At 44.2% G+C, this 21,567-nt stretch overlaps 1 long non-coding RNA gene across 1 annotated transcript; it reads right to left on the reverse strand.

The window, feature by feature from the left end:
• Window positions 1-18,599: 18,599 nt before the first annotated feature.
• LOC122457855 lies at window positions 18,600-19,425 on the reverse strand. Its single transcript, XR_006277530.1, has 2 exons — window positions 19,296-19,425; window positions 18,600-18,869 (listed from the first exon to the last, which is right to left on the reverse strand). It is a non-coding gene; the product is annotated as an uncharacterized LOC122457855 (long non-coding RNA).
• Between the last annotated feature and the right edge of the window lie 2,142 nt (window positions 19,426-21,567).

Consider the following 21,567-nt stretch of genomic DNA (forward strand, 5'->3'; position numbering starts at 1 on the left):
ACTCATGTCTATGTCATGCCCTTCACAGACTGGTGTACAGAGATTTTCATCTGTGGCATATTAAAACTGTGTTACAATTGTAGGCTGTCATAAAATGTCAATGGCTTTTTTTCCTGGTCCTTCTTGCAGATTAGGGGGCTCTGTAGGAAAGTATATGAGCTGGGCCTAGCAGCAGTCAGTTTACAGACCCCCAGCCTACAGTAAAGTGAGGTGAATTGGGAGCAGTCTGCTTTGTCTTCCTCTGTTTTGGGGTTCTTACGTGTTTATTGTTCTGAATTCTTCAAAATAAAGTAGTGTTATGCTGCAACCTTCCAGCAATGTTTTTAGCTGACGTCTCTGTGTGTATGCTTGAACATAACATCATTGTGAAGCAACCCTGCACAACAGATGAAGACAGGAAGTGAAGAAATATACCATACCCAATAGAAACTACCAGAAGAATTTCAGTTGGCAGCATCTGAATTCCCAGGGTTGGAAATGCCATGAACTCCTTAGAGGAGATTGACAGCTACAGGTGTTCACTAGCAATCTGGCTTCTTTTCCTAGCATTAAATTCACTTATAATTTTTGTTAATTAAAATTTTGAAAGATTTTTGTAACTTTTTAGATCAAAATCTAAAACTGACGGCTCAACAGGTCTTTGTATAACACACGCAGGTGCTACATTAATTTCAAATGATGTTTTGATGCATCCAGCATTACAATGGAGAAAAAAACAAAACAAAATTCATTACCTATTTTGTAGAGGGTCAGAAAACAGGTCACTGACTTACTTCATCATGGCTCTCCAGTCCTCTCAAGGATATAGCATTTTAGATCAAATGGGTAAAACTGGATTGGAAGGTTACAATTAAATTGATGTTATAATTATGAAAAACAGGCACTTTGTTAAATTGTGCTTTTTGATTGGTGTGTGGAATTCTGATGGGCTGTGTTGATAACAGGTTGTCCATATGACTAGGATAATTAGCAAAGTTTCCCAACTTTTTAAAGAAAAACTATTATCTGAACTAACCAAAACACTTTTTCCTTTCTCTTCTGAAAGCTTTGGATAATGCAGGAGTTCAATGGAACCACCCAAACCAAAGTTTCTTTGGATGGATCATGTTATTAACTCAAAGGGCCTGTGCAAAATGCATTCTCCTGTCTGTATAACCGGGAAATTTCTAACAGGCCCATTACCATACTATACCCATTACCGGGGTATAGTAGCCATAATATAACCACTACATACAATCACCCATGGGAACTATAGGATTTCAGAACATAAGAATGGCCATACTAGGTCAGACCAATAATCCATCTAGCTCATTATCCTGTCTTCTGACAGTGGCTGGTGCTAGGTGCTTCAGAGGCAATGAACAGAACAGGACAATTATCGAGTGATCCATCCCTTGTCATCCAGTCCCAAATTCTGGCAGTCAGAAGCTTAGCGACATCCAGAATATGTTGCATCCTTGACTATCTTGGCTAATAGCCATTGATGGACCTATCCTCCAGGAACTTCTCTAATTCTTTTTGAACCCAGTTATACTTTTGGCCTTCACAACATTCCCTGGCAAGGAGTTCTACAGGCTGACTGTGTGTGTTGTGTGAAGAAGTACTTCCTTTTGGGTTTTTTTAAGCTGCTACCTATTAATTTCATTGGGTGACCCCGTTATGTGAAGGGGTATATAACACTTCCCTATTCACTGTCTCCACACCAATCGTGATTTTACAGACCTCAGTCATATCCCCCTTTGGTCATCTCTTTTCCAAGCTGGACAGTCCCGTCCCAGCCTGTTTAATCTCTCCTCGTATGGACGCTGTTCCAGATCCCTATTCATTTTTGTTGCCCTTCTATGCACCTTTTCCAATTCTAATATAACTTTTTTGAGATGAGGTGCCAGAACTACACACAGTATTCAAGATATGAATGCATGATGGATTTATATTGTGGTATTATGATATTTTTGTCTTATTATCTATCCCTTTCCTAATGGTTCCTAACATTCTGCTTGCATTTTTGACTGCTGCTGCACACTGAGCAGATATTTTCAGAGAATTACTTAAGATAAGTCCAAAATCTCTTTCTTGAGTGGCAACAGCTAATTTAGACCCCCTCCCTCCCACCCCACCTCCTTCTCCACCTCCTCCCCTGAGCGTGCCGCGACCCTGCTCCTCTGCCTACCTCCCAGCACTTCCTGCCCAGCTGCTGCCAAACAGCTGTTTGGCTGCTCCGGGGTGTGTGGGGGTGTGGAGGAGCAGGAACATGGAGAGCTCAGAGGAGGAGGCAGGGCTGGGGCGGGGATTTGGGGAAGGGGTTGGAATGGGGGCGGGGCAGGGCCTCATGGAATGGGTGGTTTTGGGGCAGGGCCAGTGGCAGAGAGGGGTCGAGCACCCACAGACGGGAGCAGAAGTCAGCACCTGTGATGCATCTAAATTACAGCCATATTCTGCTCCTGGTTACAGGGTGGAATTCCAGGATTACTCCTTTGAAGCACATGGGCTTATTCCAGTTTTACACAGTGTTACTGAGAGCAGAATCTTGCCAGAGGAATTTGACAACTCTACCTGTCAAATGCAGACATTGACAGCACTGAGCACCTTTCTGGATTGAGCCCCAGCTATGCAATGTTATCTGGGGGGAAGTGAGGTGTGCCTTCCTGACCCTCTTCAGAGATCACCTCATGCCCCCTAAAGCATGCGAGTCAATCACTCTTATTTTTACTTAGCCTAACTATTTGGGCTATACAGTTACAATTGATCTTAAAACACAGCCCCCTGACCTCATACAGGGGTGACTTGGCGCCATGTCAAAGAGTGATCCCCTTTGTTTGTTCTGAATGCACCTGCCAAGAATGTCATTGACTGTCGCTCTCCCATCTGCTCTTGTACAATGGCTCTGCGTAGACAGGAAGGAGCACTCGGTGTTCACTCTACCCTTCAAAGAACAAAGTGGGAACCACCACTCAGCTATTCCTCCTCCACTCTGCACCCCGGCAAGATTCATGCTGTAACCAAATCATGGTCCCTCGAGGGACCATGCAGGCCTCTGATCTCACCTGGAGCCTTGGGGTGCTACTGTAAAACAAGGTACCCTTAGAGAGGGGAAGGGACTTGCCAAGGCCAAACAGCAGAACCAGAACACAAGGCTCCTGACTCAGAGTTCTGGGCCCAATTCCCTGGGCCGTGCTGCCTGCCTTAACAAGCCTGCCACCTTGGTGGTATTTACACCCTTCAAATATCCATAGGTCATGATCATATCTACCTTTATCATCACTCACCCACACTTTACATTAACACTTTCAAACATCCCTCAATAAATCACTCTCCGCAACCCGTTAACCACCCGTCTTAACGCTCCATTTCACATAGTGACACATTTTCAGGTCCTGCGGTAATTAATCGATAGTAACAGAGCTACTGCAGAGTGTAGCTGCGTCAGGAAGTACAAGGAAAAGAGGTGAGATTTAATTACATGAAAGGACACTAACCTCTGGCATGTGTGGGGAATTTTCCACAGGGCAAGCATCAAAGACACGCTCTACACTGGTTTCAAGGGGCTAGGAGAGCAGGTGGACATGGCAGGTATCAAGGTTCCTTCCCCACTCTGAACTGTAGGGTACAGATGTGGGGACCTGCATGAAAACCTCCTAAACTTATTTTTACCAGCTTAGGTTAAAACTTCACCAAGGTACAAACTATTTTCCTTTTTCCCTTGGACTTTATTGCTGCCACCACCAAGCGTCTAACAGATCTATAACTGGGAAAAAGCCCACTTGGAAACGTCTTTCCCCTCAAATCCTCCCCAAACCCTACACCCCTTTTCCTGGGGAAGGCTTGATAAAAATCCTCACCAATTTGCATAGGTGAACACAGACCCAAACACTTGGATCTTAAGAACAATGAAAAGCAATCAGGTTCTTAAAAGAAGAATTTTAACTGAAGAAAAAAAGTAAAAGAATCACCTCTGTAAAATCAGGATGGTAAATACCTTACAGGGCAATTAGATTCAAAACATAGAGAATCCCTCTAGGCAAAACCTTAAGTTACAAAAAGACACAAAAACAGGAATCTACATTCCATTCAGCACAGCTTATTTTACCAGCCATTTAAACAAACAGAATCTAACACATATCTAGCTAGATTACTTACTAAGTTCTAAGACTCCATTCCTGTTCTGTTCCCAGCAAATGCATCACACAGACAGAGAGAGCCTCTGTTTCTCCCTCCCTCCAGCTTTGAAAGTATCTTGTCTCCTCATTGGTCATTTTGGTCAGGTGCCAGCGAGGTTATCCTAGCTTCTTAACCCTTTACAGGTAAAAGAGTTTTTCCTCTGGCCAGGAGGGATTTTAAAGGTGTTTACCCTTCCCTTTATATTTATGACAGCAGGTTAGGAATGGCAGGCATTGGCAGGACTGGGACAGCTTCGTCAATTGCAGGTCAGGATTGAGGTGCATTGGCAGAGCTGTGTAGCTGTGGGGGGCAGTCTGGAGAGTGGGGTAGGGAGAGATCCTATTAATTACAATGTCTAATATTGTATCACATAAGGACCCCATTGGGGATTGGTGCCCATTGTGCTTGATTAGTACTGTACAACCAAAGATGTGTTTCCTGCCTCAGCTAGTTTAAAATCTAGGGATGACTTTCCTAAATGGCCTAAGGGAGTTAATTTTAATGGAAGATGTTTCTAAATCCCCTAGGCTGCTCTGGAAATTTCAACTTTGATCTCATAGGATGACAAGGGCATTTGAGGAGGGGTTCTAAGTAGACGCTAACAGTAAAATGAACAAAGTTTAGCAGAGCGGACCAGATCCTCAGCTGGTTTACATTGATGGAGCTGCATTGACCTCCATGGAGCCATGCGGAGGATCTAGCTTAGGAAGCAGAGGTCCTAGGTTACCATTTGCCCAGGAATAGCAGGGAGTGCAGGTCAGGCCTAAGATGCAACAGCAGAACACTCGTGCATATACTGTATTTTGAATTATTCCCTTGTTTCCAAGAAATGCCTTTGTCCCACTTTTCACAGAAAGGAAGCTGGGGCCCAGACTTGCACAGTGGGAATGTCCCTGGCATGCTGTTGGTCAGGCTTGTGCTAAGAGCAATGAGATGGATGTTGTTAGAAGGAAGATTTATTAAACCCTTTTTAAATTTTTTCATCACTTTCAGTCACTTATGCAATTGTTTATTGCTTGGTATAGAGTTCCAGGCACTGATCATACCCCCTATGGCTGTAAATTTACTGACAAACTGGGAGGTGGGAGGGGTGCAGGTCAGAGATGGAATAGGCCCATTTATCCGTCCTGCTGAAGCAGGAGTGTCCCTAGAGTATATCCCCTTGAGCATGCCGTTCAGTCTAGGTCCAAATAGCCCAGATACCTTGGCTGCCACCACTTCCCTTGACTGTTCCACAGTGTAATGTTCTCACTGTTGGGGAACCCCATAATCCCAGGGCTGCACAGAACTGTCTGTAGTGTTCTAGGTGCCATGGGCATGATCCTCCTCAGCGTGGCAGTTTCTGTCCTCATTTCTACCTGGGCAAAGTGGGTGTGAATGTGCAGGTGCAAATAACTACACAGGGGAGACTCCAGCACATTGAATCCCACACTTAGACTATCAGATTCATATTGTCTGGGTTTATACCCCCCAGAACAACACTATAAAAGCCACATTCTCAGCAGGTGTGAAGTCAGTGTAGCTGCACTGCAGTCGATGGAGCTATGTTGTTGGTGCATAAGCATGAACCCCTTGTGCCACTGAGGTTTACCTGCTTTTGCTAAAAGCAGTACTTAATGTGTACGGGTGCGAGACATCCACCTTCATGGCTATCACTATGCAGCTCATCATGTGCAACTTCATGGCAGCAGAAGTTGGTTCATCTTGCCCTAAAAGCACAGGCCCCTATTACCCAAGCTAAAGGAGAATCACTGTTGGCAGTATAGAGCCTATGACACACAGGTGAGCAGTTCTAATTCAGTAGAGGGCTGTGGTGCACATGCAGTATTGTGATGCACTAGTGATGTGAATAGTTTTGACTACATACTGGTCAGGATGTGCTCACTGCATTATATAACGCTGTAATGGCTGAACAATGTGTTCCCCATTTCTGTTAGCATCATTAAGGTCAATAACCCAAGAGTGGGTAGAGAAAAATATGCCAGGGATTTTTTTCACTGTTAACTAGGCACAATGCTTTTCACTCGCAATCTCCAAAGAACCAATGTAAAATGGCATTAGCAACCTCACTACACTCATCCCGACATATCTCTAAGGTTCCTAATATAAGATACCAGCAACTATTACAATTTTTTAGTGTGCATAGGATGAAAAACATTAATGTGAGTATGTTGCCACTATGAATTGGAAAACAAAATACTTAGCATATATGAGGACCGTGCACCCATTTAGAAATGGGTTCAGTGTAAATGTGGAAAGCAATCAAGCTCCTTTATGGAAAAGAGAGCTGAAACAATAGGAACCACCACCGAAAACCACCACCGAAAACACAGGCCACATGCAGGGCAGGTCACAAAAAGCTATGTGAGTGGAAGGTTCTCACTGGGGGCTGAATGTAAACACAGAGTGCTGGTTAATGTTTTGGTGGACATATGTGTGTGAGTGACAGAGAAAGAAGCAGCCAGAAACACCACAGAAGTACATGGAGACGGCAGCAGAAAACCAAGGACAGTCAGAGAAGCCCTTGTAGTGTGACCCTCAGAGGAAGCTAACAGACAGAGCTTTTTGGGCAGAGTGCTGGCTGGGAAAAAGAGGCTTGGAATATTGAGCAAGGAAACTATCTCTTGTTTGATTCCTATTGTGTTCAGGGAAACAGAACTTTGGACATTATTTGTAAATAGGATTGCACCAAAGAAATACCTGACAACATCGTTAATTTCTCCTCCTCAGGGAAACACCCTGCAAGTATTGGCTACCCACTTGAGTCAAAAGGGGTAACAATATCATTTATCTGTGGTAATATATTTGATTTTTGTTTGTTTTATTGTTTGTATTTGTTTTTAACTATATAAATTATGTTATGACAGAAATGGGAACTGACCCTTTAAAAACAGAGTGGGGGATAAAACATGGGCCCCCCAAGCAGTGTGTGTTCCTGTGTCAGGTGGTCAGCAATGGGTGGGGGCTGGGGAGGGCTCAGCCTGCAGGTAGCAACCAAGAAAGGTCAGAATGAACAGTTATCCTTCAGACCCCATCTTGTGATTGAAGGTAATAACATGTGGGCTAACAGAGACGTTTCATCTGCCAGTGTCGCTGTCTCCCATCCCAGCCTTTGTCCATTTTGACACTATCTTCATGGTGGGGGCTGTTTTTCATTGTACGTGTGTCCACCGCCTACAACAACAGAGCCTTTACAAATAGTGAAGAAGACCTACACACAGTAACGCCTCAGTGCCTTGACCTGCTGATAAGTGAGGGGAGCGTTATCCTGAGGTGGGTTTTACCACTAAACTTCACGCTCCATATTTCCCCACTCTCTATACTGGGGATGAAGTTTTTATTACCATCTCCTCACCCCTCTTCTCATACGTAGGGTGGGGTTTTCTTTTTTGGCAGCCTCAGCACAGTCACAGTTCAGGGCAATTGCACCTGTATTTCCCCTCAGTGGTTCAGCAACAGTTCCCACTCTTGGCTCTCAGCTCCCCAGCGCTTGCCTTTCTTGGGTGAACACCCGCGTTTCACTTCCGTCTGAGCAGGGTATTTCCTGGCTGCCCAGTTTCTTGCCTTCACTGTGTCTTTCCCAGCACATACAGGTTGCCCAAAGACACCTGCTGGCTTTCTCTTCAGAGCCTGACAACAGAGTCATGGTGAACAGTTATAAGTTACCACACAATGCTTCCTAAACAGGCCTGCTTTATTCTTAATGTAAAAAGCATTACAGAGAAAACATATTAAAAACAATAAAAGAACCTGCAAACATGCTAAGCAGCTCACCAGAGATCACCTAACATGGGTTCTGGCAAGCCCAGTCCTTCCATCTCTAAAGGTTGGCCCTCTCTGTGGACCAGGGTCCTATCCATTTGCTGGATCAGGAAGGCCCCGAGCCAGTTTAAAACCAGGCTAGTTATCCAAACCCCCTCTCTTTGCCTGTTGGTCCCTCGAGAATCAAGTTTGAATGAGCATATGCATATCTCTGCAGTGGGGGCTGGCTTCAAAGCATTGATAACAGAGAAACTATATTAGCATCCCTCGCCCCTGAAAGAAAGTACATATAGTGCCACAATAACACATACACAAGTGCAATTTTAATACAATGTACCCCAAAGCTATTAACCCTAATCCAATAAGGTTTAGCTTAATTCAATAAAGTTTATCTTAATCCCCTAAAGGTTTGTGCAGTATAATACAGGATATTGGCCATCTGTCACAGTAAATGCTCCTATTCTCTTAATAGAACTAGATTTGGCAATACTGGGCTATTGACTGCTAGTATTTGGACTGTGGTAACTCCTAGGGGTTCAGTCATGGACCAGGACCCCATTGTGCATGGTGCTGTACAATCACAGAACAAAAAGTCCCTGTCCTCAAGGAATTTACGCTCCAAGTATAAGGTGAGAGACAACAGAATTGCTTTTTATTAAGAGTTAAATTCAATCTGACAGGCAAGGGAGTTCAATCCAGTTCTGTCGCAGCTCAGAGAAACTCTCCCCTTTTCTGGCAGCTTTTGAGAGGTGGCACATTCAATAAATGAAACACAAATCAGAATAATTACAGCTGATCAGCAGTAAACTCTCATTGACAGAAGACTGAGAGCTGGACTTTACACATCGATCCTTTCACGGATACCACAAACCCTGGGAGGCAGAAGTCTGCACTCAGATACATGCACACGCCTCCCACTCAGTCAAGACTTTTGGGCATTACTTACATAGAACAAACATCTTGTAGACAATATCATAGTCATCTCGTCAAATATTCATAAAATCACAGGGCTGGAAGGGACCTCATATTTGACTAGATATTCACAGGGTGCAAAGTCTGAAGGGACTGCCATGATCAACTAATCTGACCTCCAAGGATGCTGGAGCACTTTGTATAGAGGGGGTGTGGAGAGTCATTGAACCAAACTGTAACCTCAGTATATAATGGAAATCACTTCAAGCCAGAGGGTTTGGCAGGACCCCCAACATCCTTAGTTCCAGCACCTATGCTGACAAGTCCTAGACAGGCCAGATGACTTCCCTGAAATAATTCCTGATTGGACAAGAGCAGATCCTTCAGAAAAAAATATCAAACCTTGAATTAAAGTATTGCCAGTGTTGGAGAAACCTGCATAAACCTTGGTAAATAGTTCCAATGATGAATTACCCTCACTGTTTAATCACCATCCCTGCATAGTCAGATGGCTCCAAAATATCTTGTCTATGTAAAGGAAAGCTCTTCGGTGCAGGGACAATCTCTCACTGTGGGCTAACTCATGGCTATGCCACAAGATTCTAGCAAGGGGCCAAAAATGCCTGAGTATTCACAATTTACCTTCCACTTTCCATATTGTTCCAGGGATTAGTATCCTAGCAGCCACGCTGTGCTGCATAACTATCAGGCCAGATATCTTCCCGCACTTATCGTTTAATAATGCCAGTGGATCCTCACATATACTGGTGTAAGTGATTGGGCCTGTAACATGTAACATAGTGGACACATTTTCTCCTTCGCTGACTTCTCCATAATGATGTCTTTGTCCTGTTTCCGGCTCTAGTACCATGGATGATAGGGTTTGATCGAATCTGAACTGCACAGAAAGAGGAAGTTCCCAGAAGTTCTCATGGGTGTATTATCTTAAAAAACCCACTTCCCTAATGTCTATGTGGTTAACCAACAGTACAGAGAGTCAATTCTCCAAATGCAATCTCAGTTTCCAAATAACTGAGCTGTGCTTTGTTGCTATTCGATCACATGCAGACCCATGTATAACTTCTGCAACAAAACTTGAAATGTGAGCCAGGTTCCTCTTCAGGCCATTGAGATTTGTTAAGTTCCAAGAATGTCTACACTGAGTTTCAAGCTAATCTGGTTGCATCGTGTCAAATGGACCACAGCTCCTTTCATCTCTGGATCACAAGTTCAAATCCTCTGGGTTAACAAGTGGATTAGTACCTGCTCTCAGTTGCACTGGTGTAATTCTGAAATGACTGCCCTGCTGTCAATGGAATTACTCTGGATTTATACCACTGTAACAAAGTTGAACTCGACCAGTGAGCAAAAGCCATCTCTGTTATGTTTTTCCTTACACAGCATACACCCACATACATCCTGCCTGACTCACTGAAAGTTCTGCTGGGGACTGAGAGCAATATGGTGTCTCAGATTTATACCCCAGTCTGTAGGCCATAGTTCAATATAAAATTCAGCCCTTTCCGTACAATGATTTTGATGTCCTTGCTATACTTATCATGACCAACTCTCTGGACAATGTGATCTAAATTTGGATTTGGATTCTGAACCCGTTTAAAATGGGGGTGTCTGAAGTTGGGATTTAAGTGCATTGAAAATAACAGCGCTAACCAAGAATTAATGATGGTTATTATTGTTCCTTACAAGACAGAACTAAGCGACTAACTTTTCCTGCCTGCAGACCTTTTCTGTATTTGAAATCAAATCATTGCCTCTTTCTTCCTGCGGAATTAGATTCAAAGGTAAAAACTTACTTAAGCCTTTCAGTTTAGCTGTGTCTCCTGGTTTGTATTTAAATTTCATCCCAGATTCAGGGAATGGTCAAAGGAGTAAACCAAAAGCAACTGTCGCAGACTATTAACAGGCAAACAATGCATTTGAAATGTAAAATCCCACCACTTATTAAACACAGGGCTCACGTTAGCACTATCCCCGGAAGCAGGTGGCTTAAGCCTTATCACCAAAGTAGAATTTCATCCAAGGAGAGACAGCGGCTAAATTGAAATGCAGAGAAACATAATTCATGAGAGAGTGGACAGGATTTAATAAGCCCAGCTGTGGCATCTTGCTCAGTCATGCCGGATTGTTTGCTGTAATGATGGTCATGTCAGATTTCAATGGGATTTAGCCAGGTAAGGTTTGCAAAAGCCCTTTGTTCTTTCAAATGCTTCATGAGCATTAATAAGCTCCTGCTCTGAGTGCTGTGGTATCAGCCTTGCGGAGGATAAACAAGATACTCAAAATAACTTGCAGAACCTGTTTGGCAGTGGAAAGGGTTTATTTTCCTTTCAAAAATCCCCCCCGCCCGCAGTAGATGCCAGCAGCAGGGAGTGGGTGTGTGATATTGGCAGTCTCCTTCTTCCTACTGAAAACATAGCCTTTCCCAGCAGGCCAGGACTGTGGCCGAGGGCCTGGCGAGGTTGCCATTAGTACAGACACAAAGCTTGGTGCACAACACAAATGAAATGTTTTTGTGCCACCCATGCATCTGGTGTAGTCTGGGACTGGCCAGGGACTGGGTCAACCCCTGGAACAGGTTCAAATGCTGCCCTAAGTTATTATATGTAGTATGCTCACACCTAGCTGCCTCAAGGCAGCCACAAGAAGGTGTTTGTATCACCATTGCAGTGATGCAAGCACAGAGAGACCAAGTGACTTGCCCAGGGCCACAAAGTGGGTCTGTGTTGCCAACTTGCACAGTTTTATCATGAGTCTTGTGCTAATAAGTGCTTTTTCTAAAAGATCCAGCTTCTGGAGCCCTGTTATTAGATAGAGACTCTCAGCTTCTATTTTTAAAAATAGTTCCACAGATGGAAAATGGAAAACGTGCATGCTAAAAGCTCAAAGCCTAGAAGGAAAAAAAGATAGATACCAACATTTGTCACTTTTACAGCTCAAGATTTTTAAGCCAATCTCATGATTTTGGGGGCCTGATCCTTGATTTTTGAAGCCTTTTGGTTAGCAACATTAGGTGTGCAGCAGAGCTAGGAAAAGACCCCACGTCTCCTAAGTGCTATTCCTGGGCCTTAACCACAAGCCCATCGCTCAGGTAAATCTTGATTATTTTATCCATGTTACAGATGGGGAAATTGAGGCACATAGAAATTATGAGACATGCATCAGCTGACACCCAGTACCTATGGCAATGCCAGGACTAGAACCTAGGTCTCCAACCACCCACGTGTCTTCTTTCACCAGAAAGCTGCCTTCCCTTCTGCTCTAGCATACCCGTACCACATTATATGGATCTTCACTTCTTTATTGTGGCAATGTCATCATGTGCTCCAGAATGATTTTATTTCTCATATTCCAAGCTGCGGTTTCCTGAGTCAAGCCCCCAACTCACACTGACTTTCAGGGGGATTTTGGGATCCATCTTCTTTAGATTCCTTTGAGGGTCTGAGTGTAAATATTTGTTGGTTTTCTTGCCCCATACAAAGTCAGAGAGACACAATAAAACTACAAACACAGTGAAAAGCCCTCCGCTTTATGATACTGTGTACCATCTGTAATCATAGCACACAGATTGCCACTGCGGCTACATATTCATGATCCTTCCAGGAGCTGAGTATTATAATTTGCATAACAGGCTGTTGACACGTAGGTTGAAAAAAGAAAGAATTCTCCAATTGCTCTGTGGTTATTACCATCCCTTGCATCTGCCTACGTCAGAGGAATTTCTGCTGGCAACCCTGCATCAAAATGTGCTCTTCCAGGTCTTAGCATTTGCACTGTATAATGCTATACTCACGCAACTGAATTAAACTTCACACACTTCAAACTATCCGCACTGCAGGTAGGTCTTATATCCATTTTACAGACGGGGAAATTGTGGCACAAAGTAGTTAAGTAATTTGCCCAGGCCAAACAGATGTCCATGCTAATCCCAGCTAAACTGCTAAGGAGTTCCTGGCTCCAAGCACCACATGTTTTAGCAGGAGCGTTGTGAGCAAAACACGAGAAGTAATTCTTTCACTCTACTCAGCACTGATAAGGCCTCAGCTGGAGTATTGTGTCCAGTTCTTGGCGCCACACTTCAGGAAAGATGTGGACAAATTAAGGAACATCTGGCAGAGAGCTACGAAAATGATTAAAGGTCTAGAAAACATGGCCTATGGGAAAAGATTGATACAAATGTGTTTGTTTAATCTGGAGAAGAGAAGACTGGGGGCAGGGGGACATGATAACAGTCTTCAAGAACATAAAAGGTTGTTATAAAGAGGGGAATAATAAATTGTTCTTCTTAACCACCAAGGACAGGATAAGAAGCAATTGGCTTAAATTACAGCAAGGGAGATTTAGTTTAGATATTAGGGAAAACTCCCTAACTGTAAAGTTAGTTAAACAGTGGAACAAATTATCTAGGGAGGTTGTAGAATATCATTCATTGGAGGCTTTTAAGAACAAATTAGACAAACACTGCCAGGGATGGTCTAGATAATACTTAGGTCATCTAGTCCAGTCCCCTGCACTGAGCCAGAACTATCAAGGTCCCTTCCAATCTGACATTTCTATGATTCATTGCAGTGGATTACCCCACCTCCCCCACTGAAGCATCCTTCACCATAGAGAAGGGACAAGTCACAGTATAATAGACACAAAAGGGTTTTTATATTGAGTGCAAATAGACTGGGCTGCCAGATTCAGGGCTGCGCCCTCAGAATAAAGGGGCTGCAGTGTGGGGATCAGGATTTGGTCCAATTTTTGTGTAAATACTGGCCCAGAATAACCAGTTGTGGAATGTTACCTCTCTAAAGTAGGTACTTATCTGGCCTCCTTTACCATAGCATCTGAGCAGCTCATAATCTTTAATGTATTTATCCCCACAGCAGCCCCATGAGGTAGGGCAGGGCTGTTATCCTATTGTAGGATGGGGAACTGAGGCATAGAGGGGCTAAGTGACCTGCCCAAGGTCACACAGAAAGTCTGTGGCAGGACAGGGAATTGACTCCCAAACTCTTATGTCCTGTGCTAGTGCTCTAACCACTGGACCATACTATGCTGACTCCATTGATAACACTCGCAATTTACATGCAGGCAAAGTAAGAAAAATGGTCCTTCAGAACGTATTAGCGTTTGTTTACTTACTTTGTACATTTGTGTTCATCATCATCTTCTTTTTTAAATTTTCACCATTGCAGGAAATTATGGGGCAGTGTCAGACAATAATTATTTAATGATAGTCGATGTTGAGATTCAAAAAATTAAAGCTTTATAAACTGTGCATTAGCAGTTATAACACTTTAATTTTTTGAATCTCAACATCTACGGTCATTAAATTATTGTTGTCTGACACCGCCCCATAATTTCCTGCAATGGTGAAAATTTAAACTAGATAAAAATTAAAAGTAATGTTTACAGCCCATATGTTCGCACAACCGTGAAAAATTAAATAGATTAAACTATTATCCATCAAAATTATTACAAAAAAGCCCACATGCTGCCAGGTCTAACTCTACTGCACCCTTCCAATAGTTACATTATCAGCCTCTTACCAGCCACACTATAGCCCCCAAAGACACTGAACTCTGCATACGAGAAATGTATCTATCTTCATTAGGGAACGAGAGAGACGATTGTTTCAGGGAACACTGAAACAGAAAATGGGAAACTTCTAAGTTCTAGCAATGCCCAGGGCTTGCTGCAATACCAGAAAACTGCTCCTATGTGCTATTCCCACCTGACTCCCACGCAGCATCACACAGGGAAGGAAAAAAATCCTTCTCAGGTTCTTTCCATCCTAGACCTGAGGGGAAAAATCTCCTTCCCATCCCCACATTTGGTACATAACACTGATTGTTATTAACAAAGGGCGATTTAATTTGGCGGTGGGGAGGAACCACTCCATTTACCAGCAGATTCTCAGAAGGAAGACTTTGACACTGCTCAAAATTGCACTCAAGAAATGAGTTTACTACATAAGGCAACAGATTCAGACAGATTTGTTAAATCAAATATCAAGAGTCTCTTAACTCCTAGGGTCGCCTATGCTGGGTAGACTTAGAAAAATGGCCTGATGCAATAGAAGACAGAATGGGAACCTGGGCATAGTTAACCACTTTGTACCGTCTGGCAGTTGCAAGGGCAGCATTGCATTGGGAAATGAGTTTCCACATCAGAAGTAAATTCATACTAGCACTGCAGCTATTTCAAGCAGCTGATTGATTGCAATCTGCTAAAATCAGTTTCATGGAAACGGCCTGGAAGCATTTTCCTATTAGTCAGAAGTGATGCATTGGGGTATGTTTACTTTTGTTGTGGGTTAGAGAGCCCTCTGCTGGCTGAACCTACACCAGTGCAAACTCATATTGCTCTTCCGCAAAAGCCACCAAAGAACCACATTGTCAACAGGGCTGGGGATTCTCAGAAGTCTTGGGCTATATAAACCCTACAAAGTCTGAATCCTCCTCTGGCCTCTGAGGATGGGCTGGCAATCTTGCAAGAAGAGTTTATTCCATCATGATAGGCACCTTATTAGAAATAGGATAGGTCACTCGAGGGGCTTCATTGGATTCTGGCACTTCAGCTGCAAATGGTGCATTAGCACTTCTGAGGCTGACCAACCCCAGGGAGTGGGGGAATTGAATAAGGTGGACAAAAGTTAACCAAACTTTCTCAAACCTTTAAAAAAAAATCATCTCAAATTCAGAGTGAAAGTTTGGATTAGTTCTTACTTTAATCCAGATATCGTACTCCTATGTACTCAGTCTGGGCTCTGTCTACATTACTGAAGGTGTGTAATAAATAAATGTACTCTCTCTCTCTGTTAATGTATACACACACAAAGAGCTAGATATATATAACAGATATTGCTGAACTCTATATACTATACTTGATCATACACTAAATAATATATATAGGCCTTAGTGCACGTAGATTCACACACTATCAGAGCTTGGTATAATAATTATTATAAGTTATTATTATTACAGGCCTTCAGCAATGGAAAGAGAATCGAGATCAAGTATAGGGAAGCACATTAGCTGTATTAAATAATTAATATTGGCCCAAATGGCAGTAGTGACAAAGATAAAGTAATTGCCAGCACCAAAATGATTTGCTAATGGTTGATGGGTTTGAGCTAGACCTTGATGAGACTTTTACTGGTTGTTTTACGAGCATTGCATAAGCACTCATGTAATTACACTAATAATACATTATTTATAACAGGGATTGGCAACCTTTGGCCTGCGGCCCACCAGGGAAAGCCGCTGGCGGGCAGGATGGTTTGTTTACCTACTGCGTCCGCAGGTTGGGCTGATCGCAGTTCTCACTGGCCACGGTTCACTGTCCCAGGCCAATGGGGGCTGCAGGAAGTGGCGCAGGCCGAGGGATATGCTGGCCGCCACTTCCCACAGCCCCCATTGGCCTGGGACGGTGAACTGCAGCCAGTGGGAGCTACAATCGGCCAAACCTGGGGACACTGCAGGTAAACAAACTGGCCTGGCCCACCAGCGGCTTTCCCTGGCGGGCCGCGTGTCAAAGGTTGCCGATCCCTGGTTTATATGATGACCACTGTTTCCGCTAAGCTGTGCGTGTGTGCGTATGCACACAGGTCCTAAACCCCACGCACACGGTGAAACACCACAAGCACAAAAATTTGCACAGAAGGACTTTTTCGCTCACACGGCCTGCCAAAAATTAGAGGGAAAATTGATGATGACACCTTTTCGTTTGGAATGACTGGCATGGTTCGGTTTGTATTTTTGGGGAACTTCTCTAGTGCGAGGGTTTTCTGTCACTGAGGGCCTGGCTGACTACTCCTTAGGATGAGATATGAATAGTTTGGCAGTTGCTCTTGGAGACACCAGAAAGAGAACAGAGGTTCATCTTATCCCATAACCATGACACTTCCCAACCTGCAGGGTCAGATTAAAGAATTTCAGGGCCTGGTGCACTATGGTAATTGGGGTTCCTCACACCTTCCCTAAACCCAGGGTGACGGAGGCCATGGGGAGGTGTGGTGTGGTGTTGGAGATAAGCTTGTGTCACAGAGCTGGCCTGGCTCCCTGCTCTGGCCCGTTAGCTCTCGCAACAGTGTGCAGACAGGATCGTCCCTCTGCAACGTCCTTCCCCGCATCTCCCATTCTTGGAGTTGAGTTGTTTTTGTGTGTCTTTCTCTCTCTGCCCTGGTGATCGGGGGGGGGGGGGCCTGAGATGGGGGCCCTGTGCAACTGCCCCAAGTGCACATTGGTTAATCTGGCTCTGCCAATCTGCCCCTTTATGAATGAGAGAGTCGTGTGACCAGGTGCAAAGGGGATTGTGGGGGAAGCTCTAATAGGGCTCCTAACATTTGTTGTAATTTTAAATAGATAAAAGGTTACTCTGAGTTTATGTTTAACTCCCACAGCTGAAGGACCATATGTGTAATAAAAATGGGCCTGTAAGGAGCTATAGAGCGCTGGATGAATGCTGCAAAACAAGGTGCACACGTTCGTTCAAATTCCAAACTTCAGCCATGTTCATGCCCCTTGTCATCTGTTCTGGGAAAATGCTGGTGCTAACAGGATTTTGTGCCCATGGATGCTCTGGGAATGGTTCTTCCTCATGCAAACACCTGGATTCACACGTGACTAAAGAGATCCACTCTTCCCTTTTCCACTACTCATTATTCCCTTCTTTGAAAAGGTTTTGATTAACCAGTTGTAACCCACGCCTGCTTGGTGTGGCGCCCTGTCCCCCTCTAGTGGCTCCTAGCCCAGCTAGAGATTGATGAGCCTGTTACAGCTTCGGCTACTTGACAGGTCTCTTTTAGCTCATGCATTAAGCTCCAGAGGTTCCAGGTTTGATCCCGGACAACGATGACTGGGGTCTGTTGGCGTTACACAATCTATTACCTGTGCTTTGGACAACCAATGACACATGGCAATTGACAAAGAGAACTGTTGGTGACCCACCACCTGAAAACTGTGTCCCTAAACTATTTGGCAAATGATTATACAGAAGGAATATCCATGGGGGTTTGGGAATGACTGGCCAGCAGGAAAGAGAGCTGAAACAACCCAGCCTAGTTTGTTCATGACAATCAGGCCAATTCTAGAGCTGTGATAGCTGCCATTGTCAGCCCATACCACCTTCAACCTAGAGGGACTTAGGTTGAGCATGTTTCTTCCAGGTCATCTGGCCCATTCCCCACCTCCGGTGTGCTTGTGAGGAGGCCAGCTCCTTTGTTTCCCACCACAGAGTCAATGCATCATGTAACTTAATGATTAGAGTAGAGGACTGCGAATCCACCGTCTAGTCCTTACTGTGTACTGGTTGCTGCACAATACCTTATTTACTCCATCCATAAAAAGAGGCTAATTTTAATTTATTTTGCAGAGGGAGCCAGGAGTATTAAGCAACTAAGGTTTGCAAACTGCTTTAAGATCCTCAAATGCAAGGTATCCAATTAAATTATTATTTTTAATTATCATGACCCTTAAGGACAGAAGCTGATAACTAGTTTAGAGCGGAGAGAAATGTCTTCCTTTTGGCCTAGTGCTGAACCCCTAAATGGATTATGGGCATGGAAAGGGTGGTTGCTGTCTCTTCTCAAGTATCCAGCATTGGTCAGTGTTGAAGACCAGTTACTGGATGGGATGGATTATTGGTGCAATCTGGTATGGCAATTCCTACCTTCATTGTTTCCGCCTGCATGGGGCCATATTAGATTAGGTTCATGTTTGCTCTTGACATTCTGCCCAATTCAATCAGGAAGAACACACTTCCAGGAGATCAGTCTCCAAGCTGAGGTTTAATTGCATTGGCGCTGATTCCTTTACACCGCATGATACAACAGCTCACAGAGAGACCGAGGCTACAGCAGCAGCAGCAGCAGCCTGTTCACATTCTCTTGGCAGCTCCCACCGATGCCTTCCTCAGGTCCACCTTTTACCACTGGTAAATTCCTATGGATGTCGATGAGGCTTTTCAAGAAGCACGGCAATGAGAGCTGAGCCTGCGTGAGGACTTAGGGATTGAACCCCCAGCCTGTGCTGGAAACCAAGAGCACACAATGACAACAAAAATGAAAGCACTTGCCCCGACTTTTCCGCCTATTACCCTCCCAACCCCCATCTTGATTTTTCACACTTTCTATCTGGGGCACCCTAAACTCAACCAAGGTAGGTTCTAGAAGTGGACCAAATTTAGGGGCAGGGAAGGGAGTTTTTATTTCTAACAAACCTTTCGGTCCTTTCCCCTTCAGAGAGCCACTTCGTGAGAAATCCCAGCAGCCTCCCCACTCAGCACAAACTCCTGACTTCTTTTATTTTACATGTCGCCCCTGAATGTTGCCATCACAAAGTGTTCTGCAGCTCACTTTTTTAGGTCGGCTCTATTTTTGCTGCCTTCTCCCAAATACAACCTACTTGTCTTCACTTTCAAGGAAGGCTCTTCACAGTTTATCCCCACCTACTTACCAACTCTCGTTCATTATTGCAATGTCTATTCCTGCCTCGAACGGACTCAGTGGTACCAGCTTCCATCACCTACTTGTTACATTTTCAGCAAGCACCTGTGTGCTGTCCCTTCAGGGTGGAAAGAGCTCCCCGGAAACACCTACAAAACAACCTCATTATTCTCCTTCAGATCCTTCCTTAAAGCTCTCCTCTGATGCGATGCCTTTAAAAAGAAACCTTGACAATAGTTAGGCAGCTGATGGGCTGAGCCCATGGGCCATCATGCTGACCAGCAGTGTCTCATTCCTTGTACTCCCCGGTCTGCTTGTTGTATCCATCCGTTGTCTCTCATCTTATACTTAGATTATCAGTGTCTGAGGTAAGCGACTGTCTTTTTGTTATGTTGTACAGCACGTAGCGTGATGTTGCTCTGCTCTATGTAACACAAACAGCTGCTGATGGAGCCAAGGAATGAACTGCTGCACTGGGGTGGAGCTGGGTAAAATGGGGCCTGTCCCTCCAGCGCCTCCATATCAAGAACTGTATGGGGCGACAACACACACTTGGGGAAACTAGGCCCTAGGTGCTGCCTCTCCCTCGCCCTCCTGCACCTTGTGGCACTGATGATAAACTGCAGCAAGACACCAGCCGGATGGAGCAGCTGCAGCCACAGCAGGGCCCTTTAGATGTTCAGAGAACTTTCTACAGTTTTGCCTGGACTTCTTCTGACAGCTGATGAGCTATTTCCTTCAACCCTCTCTGCCTCCCTCACAGCAGCTTAAATTAATGGGAAACTTAGGCCCTGAATCTAGAAAATGCAGTGCACCCTCTGGTCCCATTGAAATCAATGGGCACAGCGAGCATTCACCAGCTCATCCCAGGAGGCACTCAGCACCTTGCAGGATCAGCCCATATATATATATATATATATATATATATAGGCAAGGGCCAGAGCCAGAGCCTCAGCATAGCTCCAGTCAAGCCGATATACACCAGCTGAGGATATGTCCAGTGATGTGGAGAAAGAAGATTGTCACTTTGCTTCAACAACAACAAGAGAGGAGGTGTGGCTAAGCAGGAGAGAAAGGTTGGTGGGTAACTATGTTTCCTCCCCCTCTGAATCTCACTGATTATGTTTAAAAAAGGAATCTAATGAAATTAAAAGGAGAATCTGTCCTAATTTGTACATTGTAATAGGTCGTGATTCTAAGGCAGTTAGACGCTGCAAGATTGGGAAATGGAGGGTTATGGTAATGAGACAAGAATTAAGGAAATGTAACCTGACTATCATATCGGTGCAATTAAAACCAGGAATTGCTGCAATGACAGCTCAGGCTAAATAGAGTTTTGGGGGTTGGGTTGATTAAAGCTCGTGACTGGCTACTGTAGAGTTTCTCTCTGGCATATGGAAGGATAATTTGGTTACATAACTAGCAGCAGGATTTGCACTTTGCAAATGTTATTTCAGTGAATCAGACTGAGTGGCAACCTGGACATTTACCAGGGTTTTTTTTTTTTTTCCTCTTGGTAATGTGATAATCAGGAGATCTTGAAAGAATCCCTAACTGGAGAGTTGTTGTCTCGACAGCGCTGAACAAAAAAGATAAAGTCTGGATGGCCTGATTTGTAAGCAGGGACTCTTTTAAGGACAGCTTGGATTAGGCAGGCATTAGTAGAATTCACCGCTGGTCTGGTAGGAATTCTCGCTAACCCCTTAGGGCTTGCCAGTTGGCAATGGGCATTAGCACTAATGCAAGCACATTAGTACATTGAAAGGATTCCTTTGTTACAGCATCCCTGATGACTCTTGCTCTTTACTGTATTTAGAGAAAAAATTATCACGTGACTTTGAAATTCACTATCCATGAAATCAAGTGGCTTACGCGTAGGACCTGATATTTGGGGCACAGTTCATGGTCTCCTCACGCTTGCCCTGCACTGTTCTGCCAAAGCACCATGAGCCAGTGGCACCTGAGCGCCAGTCAAAAGAAGGAGGACAGTGCCTGCAGTGGTTGCGTCAGGAAATCTGGGACCTATTTCCATCTCTGCCAAAGACTTCCTAGGTGACCTTGGACTAGTTATTAGAACCAAAACTACCAAACTTAGGTTCCCAGCATTCAGTACCTACATTTAGATTTAGAAAGGTACAGAAATCTTGGATTTAGGTATCTGGGTCAGATCCTCAGTTGGTGAAAACAGATGTAGTTAGTCAACGGAGCTGTGTTGATTTACTTCAGCAGAGGAGCTGGCCCATCTAACTATAGGCCCTAGGGTGACCAGACAGCAAGTGTGA

This window comes from Dermochelys coriacea, chromosome 1 (assembly GCF_009764565.3).
Source record: "Dermochelys coriacea isolate rDerCor1 chromosome 1, rDerCor1.pri.v4, whole genome shotgun sequence".
NCBI classification, from domain to species: Eukaryota; Metazoa; Chordata; order Testudines; family Dermochelyidae; genus Dermochelys; species Dermochelys coriacea.